The 18,925-nt window shown below is 41.2% G+C and overlaps 1 protein-coding gene across 5 annotated transcripts in view; it reads left to right on the top strand.

The window, feature by feature from the left end:
* ULK4 (unc-51 like kinase 4) overlaps window positions 1–18,925 on the top strand; it is a 488,957-nt gene that overhangs the window by 43,579 nt on the left and 426,453 nt on the right. The window lies entirely within an intron of this gene.

Here is an 18,925-nt window from a genome sequence, read left to right as displayed (position 1 = left end):
TGGAGTAGCCGGATATGAGGCTACTAGTCGCGGCTACTCCACGCCCCAGTAGCCTTGTTCCTCCGCCTACCATGTAATCTTCGGCGCGCAGCACCTCGTAGCTGCGCGCCCTCGTCCGAGCATCCGGCGTCTGCGCATGCGCAGTAGCGCCGGCCTCGGAGCTACGGCCGCGCACCCGTGGGCCTGCGTCATGCGCAGAACGCAGGATATTCGCACGAAGCTGCGCGCCGAAGATTACCCGGTAGGCGGAGGAACAAGGCTACTGGGGCGTGGAGTAGGTGCGACTAGTAGCCTCATGTCCGGCTACTCCACGCCCCAGTAGCCACTTAATTAAATTAGCATATCAACTGATTAAAGTTTACAAAAGGATAGCCGGGACGTAAGGATTAGCCAAAAAAGGGCTAGCCTTACGTCCCATTCATCCACCTACCACCCGTTCTACCTTTAGAGGTAGAATCGTGGTGGTAGGTCCCCTTTAAATCATCTACATGCATTTCCCTTTAAAGGAAACCTGTCACCAGATTTTCACTAATAAATCTAATGACAGGTTCCTATAGCACTATGCTAACTATTTCCCACACTGTTTTTAGATTTAAAAAAATGTTTACTTTCTCTCCCCAGAAAATTAACTTTGTAAACCTACCTGACACATTGCCAGAAGGAGGAGTTAGTCACAAGGGGTGTATATTATTCAAACAAGTCACTGTGTGAATCATCTCAAGTCTCCGGTATATCCTTCATTACTCCCTTCAGCTGATGTGATCCTCTACTCTGCTGTGTCGAAGGGAGGGGGGAATAAGGAAAATGCCGGAGACTTGGGATGATTCACACAGTGACCTGCATATATAATACACGCCCCTTGTGGCTCACTGCCCCTTTTGGCAGTGTGTCTGGTAGGCTTACATAGTTAATTTTATGGGGATAGGAAGAATGCATTTTTTTTATCTAAAACCATCATGGGCAAAAGTTAAAGGTTCCCTTTAATTAGATAAAAACACAAGTTCCATTATAGTTTCATCTTTAAACCAGTCAATATACAGGAATCTCATCCAGGAAAAAATTCCCTCTCTCAAGAGTGTAACAGGGATGCAGAGTGTGCAGTAGCTTTTGGGCACAGGAACCCACTGGGTATGTCTTTATGATATGAAGCAGCTCATACAGTGTTTCTCTGGAAATAAGACTGACCTGAAAGAAAGGCACAGCTTGATTTTTTAGCCTTTTAGATGCAGTAGGGAGACTAGTTTTCATATGCAACTTCCCCTTCCGCTTGGGCTTACTTTGAGCTAACTATGCCCACCATACGGTTCCACTGCTGATATGACCAAACATGGCTTCCTGCTAAAGCTGCTGACCCTATGCTGGTCATGCTGGCTGCTTGTCCCTCACTGCTGACAATCTGATGGATGTGGAAGTGGCCCCCATGATGCACATGGACTTGTAGACTTGTAGTCTACTGAGCTTTGTGGACCAGAAGACGACCACTTGAAATTGACATAGGGGCTGCATGGTGATGTAAGATTTGCAGCATCCCAGTGGATCAGGCCGCATTGCACTGTGTCAGATACATGAGTGTGGTGTACAACTGGCTATGATCTCCTCAGTAGGATATGCAGTAGGATATGCATGGTCCCACCCATTGTGTAATGTGGAGGTGTTCAACTTATTCAGAAAAATGTGTCAATTTATATGTCATGACTAATGGACTGATGAAGCTGAATAATATCTGGTGATGCATTGTACTATTCAGAACGTGCTGTGTATTTTGGCCACAGTCTATTTTCCACTCTGTAGTTATTAGAAAAATGTAAAAAATAATTTGGTTTAATCTAATAATGAACATATTAAATCAGGACAATAAGATCTAAACAAATGGTGCCAGGAGCTTGGCTGGATGGAGATCTGGAGCCTTAACATCCTGATTGCCTTTTTTTTCATAATAAATGGGACTTTTGTAGAATTGATTTGGCTACTGATAATGGGCTATTGGAGAGGTAAGTCAAGGAGATTATTTTGGGGTCGATTTTCAGACCATGTACCATTGATTGTTGTGATTAAGGAGGTAACTATGAAATTTATAGCTATTGGTTGGATAATATTTTTGTACAAAAATAGTAATTTGCTGAACTGGTAATATCCCTAAGGGTCTGTTGATGGTGGGGTGGAGGGAGCTGGATGAGTATGGAGGAGAGGAGAATGACACATGCACACAGGCTGTTGCAATGCCCCCCTTCCTTCCCCCCAACCCGAGGGACTCACTGCATGCTGCTGGCAGCGAGCCAGGTGATGTGAAATAAAGTAGTGGCAATGTTCACAATGCTGAAATAGGCATTTTTAAAATCGGCTCAGCAAAGGCTATTGAAACCTGTCGCCATCGAAAAATGACAGGTCGACTTTTTAAGAATGGCTTTTCTCAGCATTGCATCTGTATGCTTTAAGAAAGTTGTTAATATGACTGAAGAATATGGGAAACTATCTTGCATATGTTCTGCAAAAGGTGGAATATTTACTTTTGTCTGTGGCAAGTAAATTTTGTCAGTGGCTGTAAGATTAAGTTTAATAAAGTTTTTAATGTGTTTAGAAATTGTCCTGTAAGAATACGTAATGGATTCAATCTGCACAGATTTTATTTTACTGGAGGGACATGTATGCAAGAAGAATAGGGAGGAGATATCTGCAGTGTCCAGCTGGAAGAGGCGTTTTGTCATTTCCTAATTGGAGGCTTCACGATCTGTCTTCTCAGACAGTGGCAGCGATAAAAGAAACCCCATTGGAGATCAGCCAGTGTATTATGGGAAAAGAGCCCTTTCAAGATGAAGATTTAACATTTACAAAACTAATGGAAAAGGGATAAAATAACACCCTATAGAGAGTTACCTTTATGGATACATGAATGTATTGCTTGTATAGAATGAATACGGGTTTGGAGGTAGACAAGTATTTATTGTATACTCCAATATGGAATGATAGATTTACTAAGGAAGTAATGGGACTCATAATAAAAGGCATTAAAGGGGTCTTCCCACAAAAGAAAATTCTCACATCTCAACATAATAAAGATCATTTTAACCCCTTACTTTACAGTACTCTTATTGCTATTTTAGCTCCTATCACTCTCTAGGGCTGCTCAGTGCATAATCCCAGGGTCTGGGCGGGGCCTCTCTAAGCAGACACATTACTGTATTATCCATCTAGTTCTGTGGGGTGACAATGTGGTTACATTATTAGGGAACAGGGTTTGCACTTTCATGTGGCTTCTGTACTAACACACTGACACATAGGGGGAGATTTATCATTAGGCAGGATTTTGGGCAGTTGTCTATGTGTAAAGCTGCATTCACACTGCCGCAAGGGGGACGTATATATGGCCGAGATACATCCCCCATAGACGGCAATGGGCGCCCGGCGCCCTACAGGAGCTCCGTACCGCTTTCCTATCTTTCTCCGTAGTACGGCGCCGTGCGCCATACATCCCTATGGAGAGTGGCGGGGGTAAGCTGCGCTCACCTCCTCCTCTTCCCGCACGCTGCCGATGCCTGCCGTCCTACGGTACGGCGGCATCGGCAGTGTGAATGTAGCCTAAGACTGGCAGGTTTCCAACAGTCAAATTTGTAGTCTGGTGTATGTCTAGTGTTAAATGCCTTCTGATGTGATCAGCTGTGTGTGCTCTATGCGAATAGACTGCACCAGTCGCACGTATGTGTATCATCTGCTCAATTTCTGCCTTTTTGCGATGTTTTTGCACAGGAAATTCCCAGGTAACTCAAACATAAAATTGAGCAAAAAGTTCCCCCTGTAGTAGCAATGGACCCAAAATTCTTAGTTGATAAATGTGGTGTTGCACACTCTGTGGTGTTTTTTCAGCCATTGCGTGACTTTAGAGTAGTGTTGTTTTTTTTCTCTTGCTAAAAAAAAAGGCGAAAAACAATGTTTGCGCTAAAATTTGCGACAATTATATGTCAAGAAGCTACATAGGACTAATGATAAATCTCCCCCATAGAAATGAGACAGATCAGAGATGATGAAATGCGTGATGCACACACAGCTCTGTTACATCTCACTGACATGTGCCTGCATCCCCCTTCCCCAGGTTATCTCCTTGTAGCTTGTAGTCTGCAGCCTCTCTCTCTGCTCACCATGTGCTGACAGCATGTTATCAGTGAGTGTCTCTGAGCTCCAGGCAGGGTCCAGCCACACAGCAGAGACAGACAGAAACTCTGCAGCACAATCTCATCCAAGATGGCGCCCGACCCTAAGTGAGAACTTAGTGGGTTGTGTCTAGGGGAAACTAAAATTGTGTACAACGGACTGATAGAGACAGATTGGACTTAAATCTGTGAAATGCTACATACCGTGTTTCCCCAAAAGTAAGACAGTGTCTTGCATTCTTTTTACCCTTAAAAGTCCCACTATTTCTTACTTTCGGGGTATGTCTTATATTGGAAAAAAAATGTTGATTTTTGTTTTAACCATAAAAACCACAGTATCCCATACATCTCCCATAGGGTTACAGCCCCATACAGTATCCCACACATCTCCCATAGGGTTACAGCCCCATACAGTATCCCACACATCTCCCATAGGGTTACAGCCACATACAGTATCCCACACATCTCCCATAGGGTTACAGCCCCATACAGTATTCCACACATCTCCCATAGGGTTACAGTACCTGGAACCGTCATGGCGATGGGATCAATTCTTCTGCGGTGCTGGGTAGAGGCTTCTTCCTTGTGAAGCAGCCGCTGGTCCAATCACACGCTGCACATGCCGACATCAAGCTTCCGCCGACCCTTTGGCCGGCTCCAACCCCCCCCCCCCCCCCCACATACAGTACCGTACCTCGGATTTCCACCCCTCCACTCCCGGAACCTGTATCGCGCTCCCGCCCCCGCTGGCCGACATCAGACTGCCGCCAGCAGCCACCAATCCCCCGTCCGCTCCTGGAACCTGCATCGCGCCAACGCCAGCCGATATCAGACTGCCCCCAGCAGCCACCAATACCCCTCCACTTCCGGAACCTGCATAATGCTCCCGGCCCCGCCGACACGTTCACTACCACCATCATCATCCACATAAGACTGTAATCCTCCGATGGAGCTGCTGCGGGGAGAGGTGCATCTGCTGGTCTGGGTTACTGCAGGTACCGCTACGTCTAACTTTCGGGGTACGTCTTACATTAGACGTCCCCGCTTACACCCCCTGCTACGTCCTACTTTCGGGGTGTCTTTTATAATCGGGGAAACACTGTATTTGTTAATAACCGTGAATTAGAGTGAATTTGTTATGCTGAGTACATATAAGAAACTTGTCTTGGTGGGAATACCCCTTTACATCTACTTTATAATTGTATGTAGGGATTGAACTTTGTCAACTAAATGATGACGTAAAAATTACGTTTTAAAATTGCTGAAAAAAAAAGAAAATCCATATCGGAACCATCACTTTTTTTTCATATGGGGTAAGGTCCCTTTACTATACTGTACTTTTTTTACGGGTAGCATATGGCCAATTTATTTCAATGGGCCGAATTTCCCACCTTACCATAAGTGAAATGTAAAATATTGAGCATGTCCTACCGGTATTACCTCCATTTTTTCCATTCCGTATTCCTCTTATAAGTCTACGGGAACATTTAAAAATATGTGTTGCATACAGTTGTGCACATTATGCTGTCATATACCAGAACCAGTGGAAGACACATTATGTCAGCCAGCCATCATTTTCCAGCCCACCATATTTTATGCGGTACGGATACAGTGACATGCGTGCACATACAGGTAAAAAAAACGTTACATATGTATAGATTCATACACACACACATAAAGGACTGGAGAAATCATCAGTTTGTGTGAAAGGGGCCTAAGGCCTCATTTACACGCCCATATGCTCGCCAAGACTGGATTTTAATTGTTACATGTGTGATGGTTTCATCTCTTTTGTGAGTACAGGCAGTCCCCGGGTTACATACAAGATAGGGTCTGTAGGTTTGTTCTTAAGTTGAGTTTGTATGTAAGTCGGAACTGTATATTTTATCATTGTAATCCCAGCCAGAACTTTTTTGGTCTCTGTGACAATTGGATTTTAAAAATGTTGGGTTGTCATAAGAATCAGGATTAACACTAAAGCTTCATTACAGACACCTTTGATAACTGTTATAGCTGATTATTGTAGCCTAGGACTAAAGTACAATAAATTACCAATATCCAGAGGTCCGTTTGTAACTATGGGTCGTATGTAAGTCGAGTGTTCTTAAGTAGGGGACCGCCTGTATATCTAAATAAACCTAAATCCATTAAAACCTACATTGGGGACCTGAACTATGTAAATACCTTAATCTGAAAACCCAGGTGTAGTTTTAACATACTTGTTATAAGACTAGATTATATTTGAATAAGGACATGTAGCAGATCTGTAGAGGGACATATGAAACAGGGGAAAAAAATAACTAAAAATCTCTAATTCTGGGGTATCGATATAAGCAGCAACCCATAACCTAGGTCAATGATGGTGAACCTTTTAGAGGCCGAGTGCCCAAACTACAACCAAAATCCACTTATTTACTGTGAAGTGCCAATGTGGCATTTTAAGCAGTAACTTATTCCTACGTGTTCTTCCACATCTTTCAATTGTATCGGCCGCCTAAATCTACCATTACAGTTGAAAGAAAGAGGACAGATAGCTTCTCTCCAGGGTGTCTCTGTACAGGACGAATGGTGGGTCTAGCAGGATGACCTCCAAAGATAATGCAGTTCTGTCAGTGCCTTAAATTTTGGTGGATTTGGTCCTGTTTGGTGAACTCTGTCCTGCAGTGATGGCCTGAGTGCCCACAGAAAGGGCTCTGAGTGCCACCTCTGGCACCTGTGCCACAGGTTCGCCACCATTGACCTAGGTGGAATAAAAATTCACTCAAACCTAAATATCACACTTCTCTTAATCTCTAGTACCAAAATATTGTACTAACATATAAAAATAAGTGTTTTAATGTGCTAAACTGCGCCACCCAGGCATCAACACAAGCTAACCGAGGATATACAATGGTCCTTAAAATATAGCTGGACACCACACAAAGAGGCCTAATAGCCCATAGAAATCCCCCAGTAACAGAATTATACAACACTATTTAATTTCCCTACGGGATTAATAAAGTTTTATTCTGATCTAAATAATATCATATTACCATAATGTCATAAGGCCATGGAGCCATAATACCATAGTCATAATGGCCACAGTAAAGGAAACTCTGAGACTGGAAATGGCACCCCAAGGCTTTATCATTTATCTGTATTTACTATCCTGCTCCCAAAATACTCAATACTTCTCTTTTCTCTGACAATACAATGATATGTGAGCGATCATTATACTGACTACCATGTGTGTGGCCAGATGGTATAGAACAGGTTGCATCTGGCCCCAAGCTGCAGGAATTGCACCTTTTATGGCTTATTTACAAAAGTTTAAAATCTGATCATTTTTATTTTGTATCCCACTGATCCATTGAAAATAAATTGTGAAAATCAGAGGTAACATACTGATAACAAAAAATCAGATGCGTTTACAAACCCATAGTATAAAAGCCTGGATGATCTTCCACATGCATGACCACTTTTATGGAAAAGGCTTGCATCCAAATGTAATGTAGTTGCTAATCAGGGATTTAAGGTGTAAAGATCTTGTAAATCTTTTTCTTAAAGGGGTTGTCCGGTCACAACAAGTTTTTTCTGATAGCCCCTGTTTTTGATCTGTGGGTATGCCTCGGCTCAGGCGCAATTGGTCAGCAAGTTATCTTGTGAAAAGGAGACGCCTTAATATAAAATTACCTTATTACTATCTGGTAACTCTGAGGCACACACATGAATTTCCTTAAGGAAAATTAAGCTCTAAAAATTTTCTCCATGTGATGAAGGGTTAATGCAGTTTCAGATGAGCAAATTGATGCAGATTCCTTGTGTAATAATAATTAAATGTAGCTTAGTTCTATTCCCAGGAGGCAGTTTATGTGCTGGTTACCTCTTATGTTGCCCTAGAAGGAATATTTCTGGATGCTATATTGCTCAGGTCCTTGTGAATTAGCAGTGGACATCTCTGGCTGAAAGTATCTGTTGCCATAGGAACTACTAGCCAGATGCTTCTTCCACTGGATGAGGAAATATTGTCATCATGAAGGTCAGGCGTCTCTGGAAAGGTCCACTTCTTTTTTTTCCTATTAAACCCTTCATATTATAGATCCATTAAGGAATATACATTTTGTCATTCTCTATCAATATCTTTCTAAATAGGCATATTATTTGCCTCTCTGTCTTATAATGAACCTTCCAATTGATGAGGGACTTTAAGATCCTTGTAATATATTTCATATTATCTTCATGTATGAATTCAGCAATGTATATTCAATAGTAACTTCTAAAGGAATTCTATGAAGAGGCATACATGAATACCTCTATATAAGGATATTTTGCACCATAAAAGCCACAATTTGAAATCTATCCTGTTTAATGGTAAATTTAAAAGACCTCTACCACCAGGATGAAGGATTGTAAACCAATCACGCTTACATACTGTTGTGTGCCAACTCTGCCAGGATCTGCTCTTCTCTTGGCTTCTTATGCTCTGTTTTTTTTTTAAAGGGGTTATCCGAGTCTAGGAATAATTTAGAGCCAGGCTGGGTCGGGCTATTTAAAAATAATAAACGTGTACTTACCTCTTCCAGTACTGCTGATGTCCCGCGCCGCGGTCCTTCTGATCTGTGCGCCGGTTTATTTACAAGGGTGCACAGGGAGCTTCCGGCCAGCCGGAAACTCCCGTCCGACACCATTTCCCAACGCTTAAAATGCTGAGAGATAGGGACGGATGGGAGGAGCCGGCCACCTCGCCAGCTAGAAGCTCCCTGTGCTCCTGTAAACAAACAGGTACAAGGCTCAGACGGACCGAGGCGTGGGACATCATCGGCGCGGGATGAGGTAAGTACACGTTTATTATTTTTAAATAGCCCACCCCAGCCCAGATAACTCCTTCAAGGCTTTCAAGATTATGCAGATGAGCCTGAGGGGCTCTGGGCAGCATAGCAAGTTAACAAAGGTGCACATGGCCTTTAAGTGAATGCTAAATTTTTCAATCTTTTAATTTTTAACTCCCTGCTGACCGCCTGCTGACTTTAGACGTCAGCGGGTGCAGATCCCGATCTCAGGGTGTCATAGACACCTGGAGACCCTAGGGAGAAAGGAAATGCGGTTCGTTACTGCTTCTCTCTTCTCTGCTCCTCACAGCATCGCGCTGAAGGAGCACAATGCACGGAGGAGCAGAGCCAACGAGGCCGCCGGCTCCATAGACTCGTGACTGCAGGGTCTGAAGGGGTTAAACAGAGCTGCTGGCTCTGATCAGAATCCCTAGTCACATGTGGTGGTTTTCCACTGTAACTGGGGCTCTTATAAATGCTTCCGTTACAGGGGGAAAAAAATATTTTAAAAAAAAATGAAATATTTCATATGTCCCCCAGGGGTCTTTTATGACCTCAAGGGGGGGACATACAAAATAAAAACACACAAAAAATATTAATAAATATTCATAAAAATACAATGACATTTCCCCATATAATGAAAAAAAAAAATCCCCCGCTACAGTACAAAAGCATTGCCGTAGTCACCCTGTTTGCCTGAGAATAGTGAATTCATTTATAATGTTTTGCGTTAATTTGTAAATTGCCTTTTTCCACTTTTAACCCCAAATAAAAATGAAAATAAATGTTTAAACTTTTATTACCTTTTTAACTAGCTGCATGTGTCCCGAAATAAACACCGCAAGAAAATTTAAGGCAGCATGCAAAAAAAAAAAAAAGTTATGGCCCTTAAATCGACACTTACGAAAATTCACTAAAAATGCCTGGTCACTAGAGCATATTCAGGCCCGTCACTAAAGAGTTAAAATAGGTGTGAAAATTTCAGTACAATAATTGGATGTAGGTGAAGCTTACAACTATACCCATGAAGATGTTATACATCTATACAATTTTCAAATATACTTTCTGTGATTCTATAGAAAGTTTCTATGTTTACTTACAGTAATGGACACACAGGTGCACGATCCGTTATTATCATACAGCTCTGATTACTTTCTGTGATAATAACGAATCGTGCACCTATGTGTCCATCACATAACCACAGATAGATTTCTATTCACTGGAAGTAAACCTAGGAGATTTCCATAGAAGGACAGCAAGAAGAGATGTTAGGAATGGGTACAGAAAGTTCAAGTAAAATTGTGTAACTTTTCCTTACTAAGCCATATCAATTATTTTTTGAAGGTGGACAACCCCTTCAAGGTCCTGGCAGGGACACTGCTCATGGACAGCTCTTGGATCACATGACCCTCTCTCTGTGGCCATTTGTCTGGCTGATGAGGTAAAAGACAGGAGGCTTCACTTTACATATCAACAAAGTGATGCAGAACTTTAAATAGATTTACACTGCTCAAAAAAATAAAGGGAACACTGCAATAACTTATCCTATATCTGAATTAATTAAATATTCTCATTGAGTACTTTTGTTCTGTACCAAGTTGAATGTGCTATCAACAAAATCACAAAAAAGTCATTAATGGTAATCAAATTTGTAGGCCGCTGAAGGTCATTTTGCAGGGCTCGGGCAGTGCACCTCCAGTTCCTCCCTGCACAAAGGCGGAAGTAGCTGTCCTGCTGCTGTGTTGTCCCCCCCCCCCCCCCACCACCACCACCGTTTCATGGTACATTGCCCTGTCTCTGGGTATCACCTCCGGCCTCTGGACATTACGTGGACGCACACGGCGAACCTTCTTGCCGCAGCTCACACGGATGTGCCATCCTGGATCAGCTGCAGTACCTGAGCCACTGGTGTGGGCTCCTGAGGCATTGTAGGGAGGCCACACACAATCCTGAGCCTCATTTTGTATTGTTTTATGGACATTGCATCAAAGTTGGATTAGCCTGTAATTTTGTGGGTGACTCCAAATCCAGGCATCAATTGGTTAATAAATTTGATTTCCATTGATTACTTTTTTTGTGATTTAGTTGTCGGCACATTTGTGTCGAAACTTTTGTAGTGAATAAAGCATTCAATGAGAATATTTCATTCATTCAGATCTAGGATGTGTTATTTGAGTGTTCCCTTTATTTTTTTGAGCAGTGTATATTGGTAAATCACCTAATATCCTGCACCCCACACTTACACACACACAAATGGATGCATTCTTTGTCATCGATTTTTACACTTTCAAAAAGTATGCCTTTTTTTTTTCACGACTTCCGATTCCTGCACCTTCTGAAGCCATCCCGAAATGTCCTTACCAAGATGGAGAATTCAATATCCATTTGTGCAAAACGGATGTGACGGATTGATGCATACGCTGTAACACTTTATGCGTACGTTGTCCATAGACACCAATGCTGGAAAAATGCATAAGTTTTACAGACCTTTTCCAAAAGGACATGAAAAACGGAGCGGCCCACTTTTTTATATACCCCCTCTAAAAAATGGATACAGATGTACAGGACAGAAACGTACACTGAACATCTGTCTTGTATTTACACATGTGTATATAGACACCCGTTTAGATAAAAAAAAATTGGGGGGGGCAAAAATGTGTCCTTAAGCAGTATAAAAAAAAAACGTGATGTGAACCTAGCCTAACAAAACGCACAAGGAAAAGTGGCCAACCCTTTATTTTTCATTGTCTAACCTAGATTCTTAATGGAATGGAGAAATATGGACGGATGTAAGAGCAATGTCCAGAACTAGGCATGACCAGAATTCTCCCCTGGGTTTTTATATTTTAATTTTTTTAATATAGGATTTTGTTATCAATTAATTTCTATTCCTTAATATTGCCCTTCATTGTGGGATGCAAGGTCGTGTTAATATCGATCAACACAGATAATGAACCATGCAACTTTAGACCAACTCAAACTGAATAGCATAGCAACATGAAGAGGGTGTAGACCTTCCCAGAATACTAGATGTTAAGAAAAGAGTTGATGCATCTCTCATATGTTATTCATGTTTCCACTTGCTGTTCTGAACACCTGTTTATCTTTTGTAATGAGATGTCTTCATGAGACTCCAGATCATGCGTAGCATAGGAAACATGTCTGCAGCAGCATATCCGACGTGTCATACCACAGCACGTCTGCGGAGGGCACTCTGACATCTCTCCACATTCTACTTCTTGGCTTGCATTTAATTTCAAGAAATCCTAATTATGGAACATGTCTTCAGCTGTCTCCATTTTGTGTTTTTCATGCATTTATGTACCTGCATTTTGGAGTAAGACTGGGGACGTTAATACGCTTGATATCTCTGAGAAAATCACAGCTGCGGTTAATTTGTTAGTTCTTACATTCCAGGCTGATTTAATTTACTGAAGGGACATTAAAATTAATTATTTAGCAGTGTGCACTAAATGGGAAAACTATGAACATATTAACAGCCTGAGATTGCTGTTTGCTTAAGTTGTGTGATAGGAAGGTCATTTGCAAACCTTTTCTTTTATTATGATTTTTTAAAATTAATATAAAGCCATGTTGGACCATTAGTATAGGACTGGATAGTCATCTTCTGTCCCATCATAAATATGACATATGCATTAGTTATTCCATGCTGGAAGGTGCCCGGTTAGAGGTAGGTGCTATGCAGTATTTGTGCCTTGGCTTCAATACACACTTGTCATTGGTCCTAAGGCTTCTCTGTTTACCTGGATTACAAAATCCTATTTTATGCATTGTTATAAGGAGGTTTGACCTGCTGAGAAAATGTTGGCTGGTGAGTGGATTATATCATTGTATAAACACTTGATCTTGACCGGGCATATCTGCAGTGCTGGCAAAAGCATTTTTGTGTGGCATTACCATCACTCAATTAGAGTGAAGTTTTAACAGCTATGCATTCTGTGCTAAGGAGAACTCTCTAGCGGCTTTGAAGGTCATCTGTAAAACAGCAGCGACAAGATTTTCATTTTATCTCATAACTGGTATGACAAGGCTTGTCAAGTGCTCTGTATGAAAATATCATAATATTTCTTAAGGGAAGTGATTTATAGAGACAAGAGTATGAAGACTGCGAAAAAAGTGGCCCTAATTATAGGCTTTCATTTGCAGGATCATAACCTAATATTTATATCTTGCATATAACAACAGAAGAAGAATGCTTCAATGCTTACAAAGTTTACATGTGACCGCCCTTCACTATGGCTGCAATTGTGTGGTAGATTAGGGATTCTTAACCCCCTAACTTCAAAAATCCCTAAATTCTTTTATTTTTCCATGTAGACAGCTGTATGAGGGCTTGTTTTCTATGTAACCAACTGTACTCCCTTGTGGCAATATTTTTTTTTCTATGCTGTATACTGAAAGTTTGACAAAACAATTTCACTGCCCCCCCCCTCCCCAATGACAAGTGTACTTTATAGATTTTTATACATGAGAACAAAACCATTTAATATGAAAAAAATGTTGTCATATCCTTGCGCCAATAACTGTTTAATACTTCTCTGTATGGTATTGTCTAAGGGTTTAGAATGTATGACCTTTTCACTTTTTATGACTTTTTTTTATGGACATTTGAGCGCTATTTTCCCGCTAAGTGGGTTTAACACTTTAATAACTTTTTATATTTTGATAGATTGGGACTTTTGGGAAGTGCTAAAACCTAACATTCAACTATACAGTTTTTTATATACTGTCTTTCTAGGCCCCCTAGGGCAGTGATGGCAAACCTTTTAGATGCTAAGTGCCCAAATTACAACCAAAACCCACATATTTTTGGCAAAGTTCCGATGCGACAAGTTAAGCAGTAACTTATTACTCCCTGCTCTATCACAGGTTTAAATTGTATAGGCACCTGAGGACAACAATACAGTAGAAAGAAGGAGAATAAGTTTGGATTATCAGTGTAGTTTCCTTCTAGGGCCCTGAGCTGCCTGTGACAGCAAGAGGCCTTGAGTCCTGTCTGGCAAACTCTACCCTGGGGTGATGGCAAGGGTGCCCATAGAGAGGGCTCTGAGTGCCACCTCTGGCACCTGTGCCATAGGTTCGCCACCACTGCCCTAGGGGGTCTGATCATTTATACAATATACTGCAATACTGTAGTATTGAGGTATATTGTAAAATCACTGGATATTTTAAAAGAGCCTTCTTAGTGAAGGCTCCTTTTACAGATCCTGCAATGTCAGCCTGGAACTCTCTGCTAGGGCCCTGGCTGTTATAGCAAGCAGTAGAAACCCTCCAATGCGGCCAGGTATAACTGGCCACAGTGATAGTGTTAGAGGACCTTGCAGTGATAAAGAAAGCATGTGATCAGTCACATGCTGCTGACTTCACTCCAGGTCCTGTAGGTAATAAGCATGTCGGGACAGCCAGGATAGGGAGAGAGCAGTGTGGAGGCTAACTGTATTGCAGTATATAGCAATTTTACTGCTATCCATGGCAGGCCTGCGAGTTTCTATGATAATGTAGACTGTCATGGCAACCGATCGGCTCCTTCTGTTAGGTGCTGCTGTTAACTGCCGAGGTCGGTGCTGGCAGTACATTATAGTACGTCGTGGTGTGTGAAGGGGTAAGACTAGCATAAATATAAAAGAAACAACATAAAAACAGAGTGCACATCCACAGTAAATTAATTCAATGAATAAATCAAATATATTAAAATACAAAAAAATTAAACAAAGTACTAAAGGAGAGGCCTCTCAAAAAAGGCAAGAAAAAGAATTTAATTTGATAACATGAACAAAGAGGAGACAGGCGCAGCAGTCATCCCCCATGACATAACCTAGGTCCGACATAAGGCTGTAAAAATGTCCCATTCAGTCTGTATTGGGCTGGGTTCACATTACGTTATTTGTCATATGTTGTAAGGAGACTTATTCCACTCTCTGTTTATACAGTGGGAGACATGGCCGGGGACCATGCCTCCCCCCGAATGGGGGAGGGATGAATGGACATTGGCAACAGCCGGAGATTGGCTGCTACTGATGTCATCACTGGATTTCCCCCAGTGAGCAATGTTTGCGCTTGGCACTCCTTGAGGAGAGATACAGTACACTACGTCCACTCCCCATAGGCTTATATTGCCTCCACTGAACATATACATTGCTCAGCAGAAGGGAGCAGGATGGAAAGACGTAGTTTGCTGCATCCTTCTGCCCTGGCTTTTTGCCAGATACTACGTTTAGTGGTCAGAAGGAGGCAAAATCTTTGCACAGAGGATGCCGACTGGCCAGGGGAGTACCCAGAACAGCCCCATAGGCGCCGCGGTCTACATGACCGCAATGTCCATAAGGTTAAACGGCTGGGATCACAAGTATCGCTATTCCAGCTGTTACTGCATTGTAGCTGTTACATTTCTCAACATAAATGTACATCCTATTGTGCCAAGGGGTTGAAGGGAACCTGTCAGAAAAACGGACTGAAACTAAATAATCACATAGCTAATATACAGCAGTACAACTATCCCTATATTATTCTACTCAATACCTGTAAATTTCCACAGTACTTTAATAAAGTTAACTTACCATCTATGCATATTCATGTTTTTAGCTCCTCCAGCTTCCTGCTGGGAGCCTTCTTACTGATCAGTTAAGTGAGCTCAGTCCGCTACATCATTCCTAACTCAGGAATACTGTAAGAGTATCTCTGTGTGTGACACTTTCTGCAGAGAAATAATCTCCCTAAAGAATTCCCTTTAGTGCGCTTTATCAACCCCCTCATTTACCACTCCCTCAGAAATTGTCATCAGCGAGTCACACAGCCAGCATCTCCCTCATTCCTTAGGATGGGAGGAATGGTCTGGAGGTGCGGCTGAGCAGGAAGAACAAGAAATTACTGGACTCGGCTCAATGGAAAGCCTGCAATTGGGGGTCTTTTGGTAATATGAACGGACTGTGAACCTTTACAGGCGTGGAGATGGTTGTTATTCCTTAGCTTATACAGAAACGGGGGTACAGGCAGCTAAAGAAATAGGCAGGAACTGGATTTAAATCTGCAGCTCACCTTTCCTTCACCTTTTTGGTTTATTGTTTTTCTTAATAATAATAATAATAGTAATCTGGGTGTTGTCATCATAGCCCCTCCGTGCTGTAACTTCACAGGCTGTTAAAGTATGCAAACAGCACCTCCCCCTCCCGCTGTGTACTGAAGCTTCTTCTGCTGCCATGATTTAACAGCAGGCAGTGTGAGGGGGTAAGTTCTGAGGGAGCAAGAGGGATGGTGAGACATTATAACTATTCTGAAGCTACAGAATGGAGGGGCTCTAGAAACACCTCCCCCAGAGCCCTTCTGTCTAATTAGCATATTTTTACAAGTTGATTTTAGAAGGAAAAATGCCATGGATAACAAATATAATATTTAAGTGGCATAGGTATGAATTGTTCTCCATGCAATTCATGTACCTGCCCCGGGTCAATTAACCCCAGCCCTCTGAAAAGCGATTTCTCATTCAAAACTTTGTATAGTTTTTTTTAGATCCCTTCTCTTGAAGTTTTCTCTCTTTTGATTACTGGCTCTTTTGTTTTGTGTTTTTCCTCCAGTACATTTGATAGCACTTACCGATTTCCTTTCATTTAATTTATGTTTTGCTTTTGTCAATAAATGTTTTCCTCCATGGAAAGATAATTATATGGTGCTAAAATAGATAAATGTTGTGATTTTATCCTATTTATTGAAAATGTGGTGGCAGTCGACTCTAATCTTAATATGACCATACTTTCAACATGAAATTGTATTTCTCTATAAGTAAAAATATTACCTGTAAATGTAGGTCTTTTAGTTGTCGTCACCTTGAAAGGCTTTTAATATTTTATTACAACTTACAGTAAAATGTTGCTTACAGCTCTCAGGGAAATAAATATATATATATGTAAATAATGTGTGTGTATGTATGTGTATATATATATATATATGTGTGTAAATAATGTGTGTGTGTGTAAATAATGTGTGTGTGTATGTATGTATATATATATATGTATGTATATATATATATATATTATATAAACGCAAGTCACATGCACTCTTACCAGTTGAAAAAATATAAAAATATCAACTTGATTCCAAGATGAGGGCTTTCAAAATGACCCTGGTGTTGGACGTATTTTTCCCTTTCCCCCTGAGTAACACTGCATAGTGTTCCCAGCCACCATTCTCCATACTTTTGATGAATCCTGTAGATATCTAGAAATGTGGTCTATCATTTTTGTCTTTTTTCAGTCATTGTAGGGTGCTGTGGATGATAAGTCTTTTGTGGTGATCTACATCTCATCAATGCTTGGTCACAGATCACAGCATAAACAGATTTGATAAATCTGCCATATATAAACATTTCTTCAATTAGATGTTATTAAAAAAAATATTCCTGTGTGAAGATAATTTCTCATAAATGTAGTCATTTTGTCCCTTAGAAACGAGATGGCTCCCTCGGATACGGCCACGTCTGCTGGAGGGATTGCACAAAGAAACAAATTGTTTTTGTATATGAAATATCCGGGATTTACTACATGTCCCACAGCCGTCCTGTGGTAATGATTTCTGAATCCAGGAGGTCAGACAAGACTCAATAGCTCATGTCTGGCCACCGCTGCCAGAGTGTGACGTGGTTGTAACCGAGGAAGCTATCTGGTTTCTAAGGGACAGAATGGCTACATTTATGAGAAATTATCTTCACACAGGAACATTTTTTTAAATAACATCCAATTGAAGAAATGTTTATAAATGGAAGATTAGTGAAACTGAATGTGAATGCCCAGGCGAGAATACCCCTTTAAGTTTCAATTGTTGTCATTGAGAAGTGCAGCTTTTACAGAACTTATATTGCATAAATAGAGCTGCGGCCAGATATTTGAATCTTTTCACTTGTGGTCCATTGTAGGTGACCAACTGTTTTTTGACCACTGTTTGATTCTCATATACATGGAGGCTTGGTTCAGCCATTTATACAGGTGCTTTTAAAAAATAAAAATAAAAAAAAAATGGGAGTATGACAAAATTGGAAATGTATGAACTCCTGGTCATACAAGAGGTGTCTAAAAACTGATGGCAGCCCTAGTATCCAGCATTAAAATGGTGTTTTATTTTCTCCAATCGTTTTTCTGCAATAACAATCATAAAAATATTGATATTCGTAAACATACTCCTTTTGCAGAAAATTTTCTTTCTTTTCTTTGCAGACTGCTTTTCTTCATTCTTTTTTTCCATTGTTAGAAGCTCGCTGTTAAAGAGCAAATTAACCCCCAAAACTAATTTTTTTACACTGCCAGATGATTTTACAGTGATTAATGTATGAATTGACTAGATAAAGGCGGGGATGGATCCTGTGAGCTGCTCCAACAGGTAGTAGTGACAGAAATAGTTGCAGAGACCTGATGACAAGTGTGTACGTACTTATTCAAACACTCAACTCTGTTTTTCGACAGCTACTATTCTAGGGGGGTACGCACTAGCAGGCTATACTCTACAGGGGGCTGGCAGACTATATACTACAAGGGGGGCATGCTTGCTATATACTATGGGGCTGGCAGGCTATATACTACAGGGGGCTATCATGCTATATACTACAAGGCGGTGGCTGGTTATATACTGGGGCGGCTGTCACCAATGCATTTCCCACCCTTCTCTTATACAGGTAGTCCCCGGATTACATATAGGATAGGTTCTGCAGGTTTGTTCTTAAGTTGAATTTGTATGTAAGTCGGAACTGTATATTTTATAATTGTAACCCCTGCAAAAAAATTTTTTGTCTCTGACAATTGTATTTTTAAAATGTTGGGTTGTCATGCGCCCTGCATGGCGCACATGTTCAATCTGGTCGAGTTGCAGCAGCAGAACGGCGTCCCACAACATAAACTGATACCAGGATTAACAATAAAGCTTAATTGCAGACACCTTTTATAGCTATTTATTGTAGCCTAGGGATAA

This window comes from Engystomops pustulosus, chromosome 5 (assembly GCF_040894005.1).
Source record: "Engystomops pustulosus chromosome 5, aEngPut4.maternal, whole genome shotgun sequence".
Classification (NCBI taxonomy): domain Eukaryota; kingdom Metazoa; phylum Chordata; class Amphibia; order Anura; family Leptodactylidae; genus Engystomops; species Engystomops pustulosus.
Note: the sequence above shows the minus strand (reverse complement) of the source record. Positions and strands in the feature narration are given on the sequence as shown.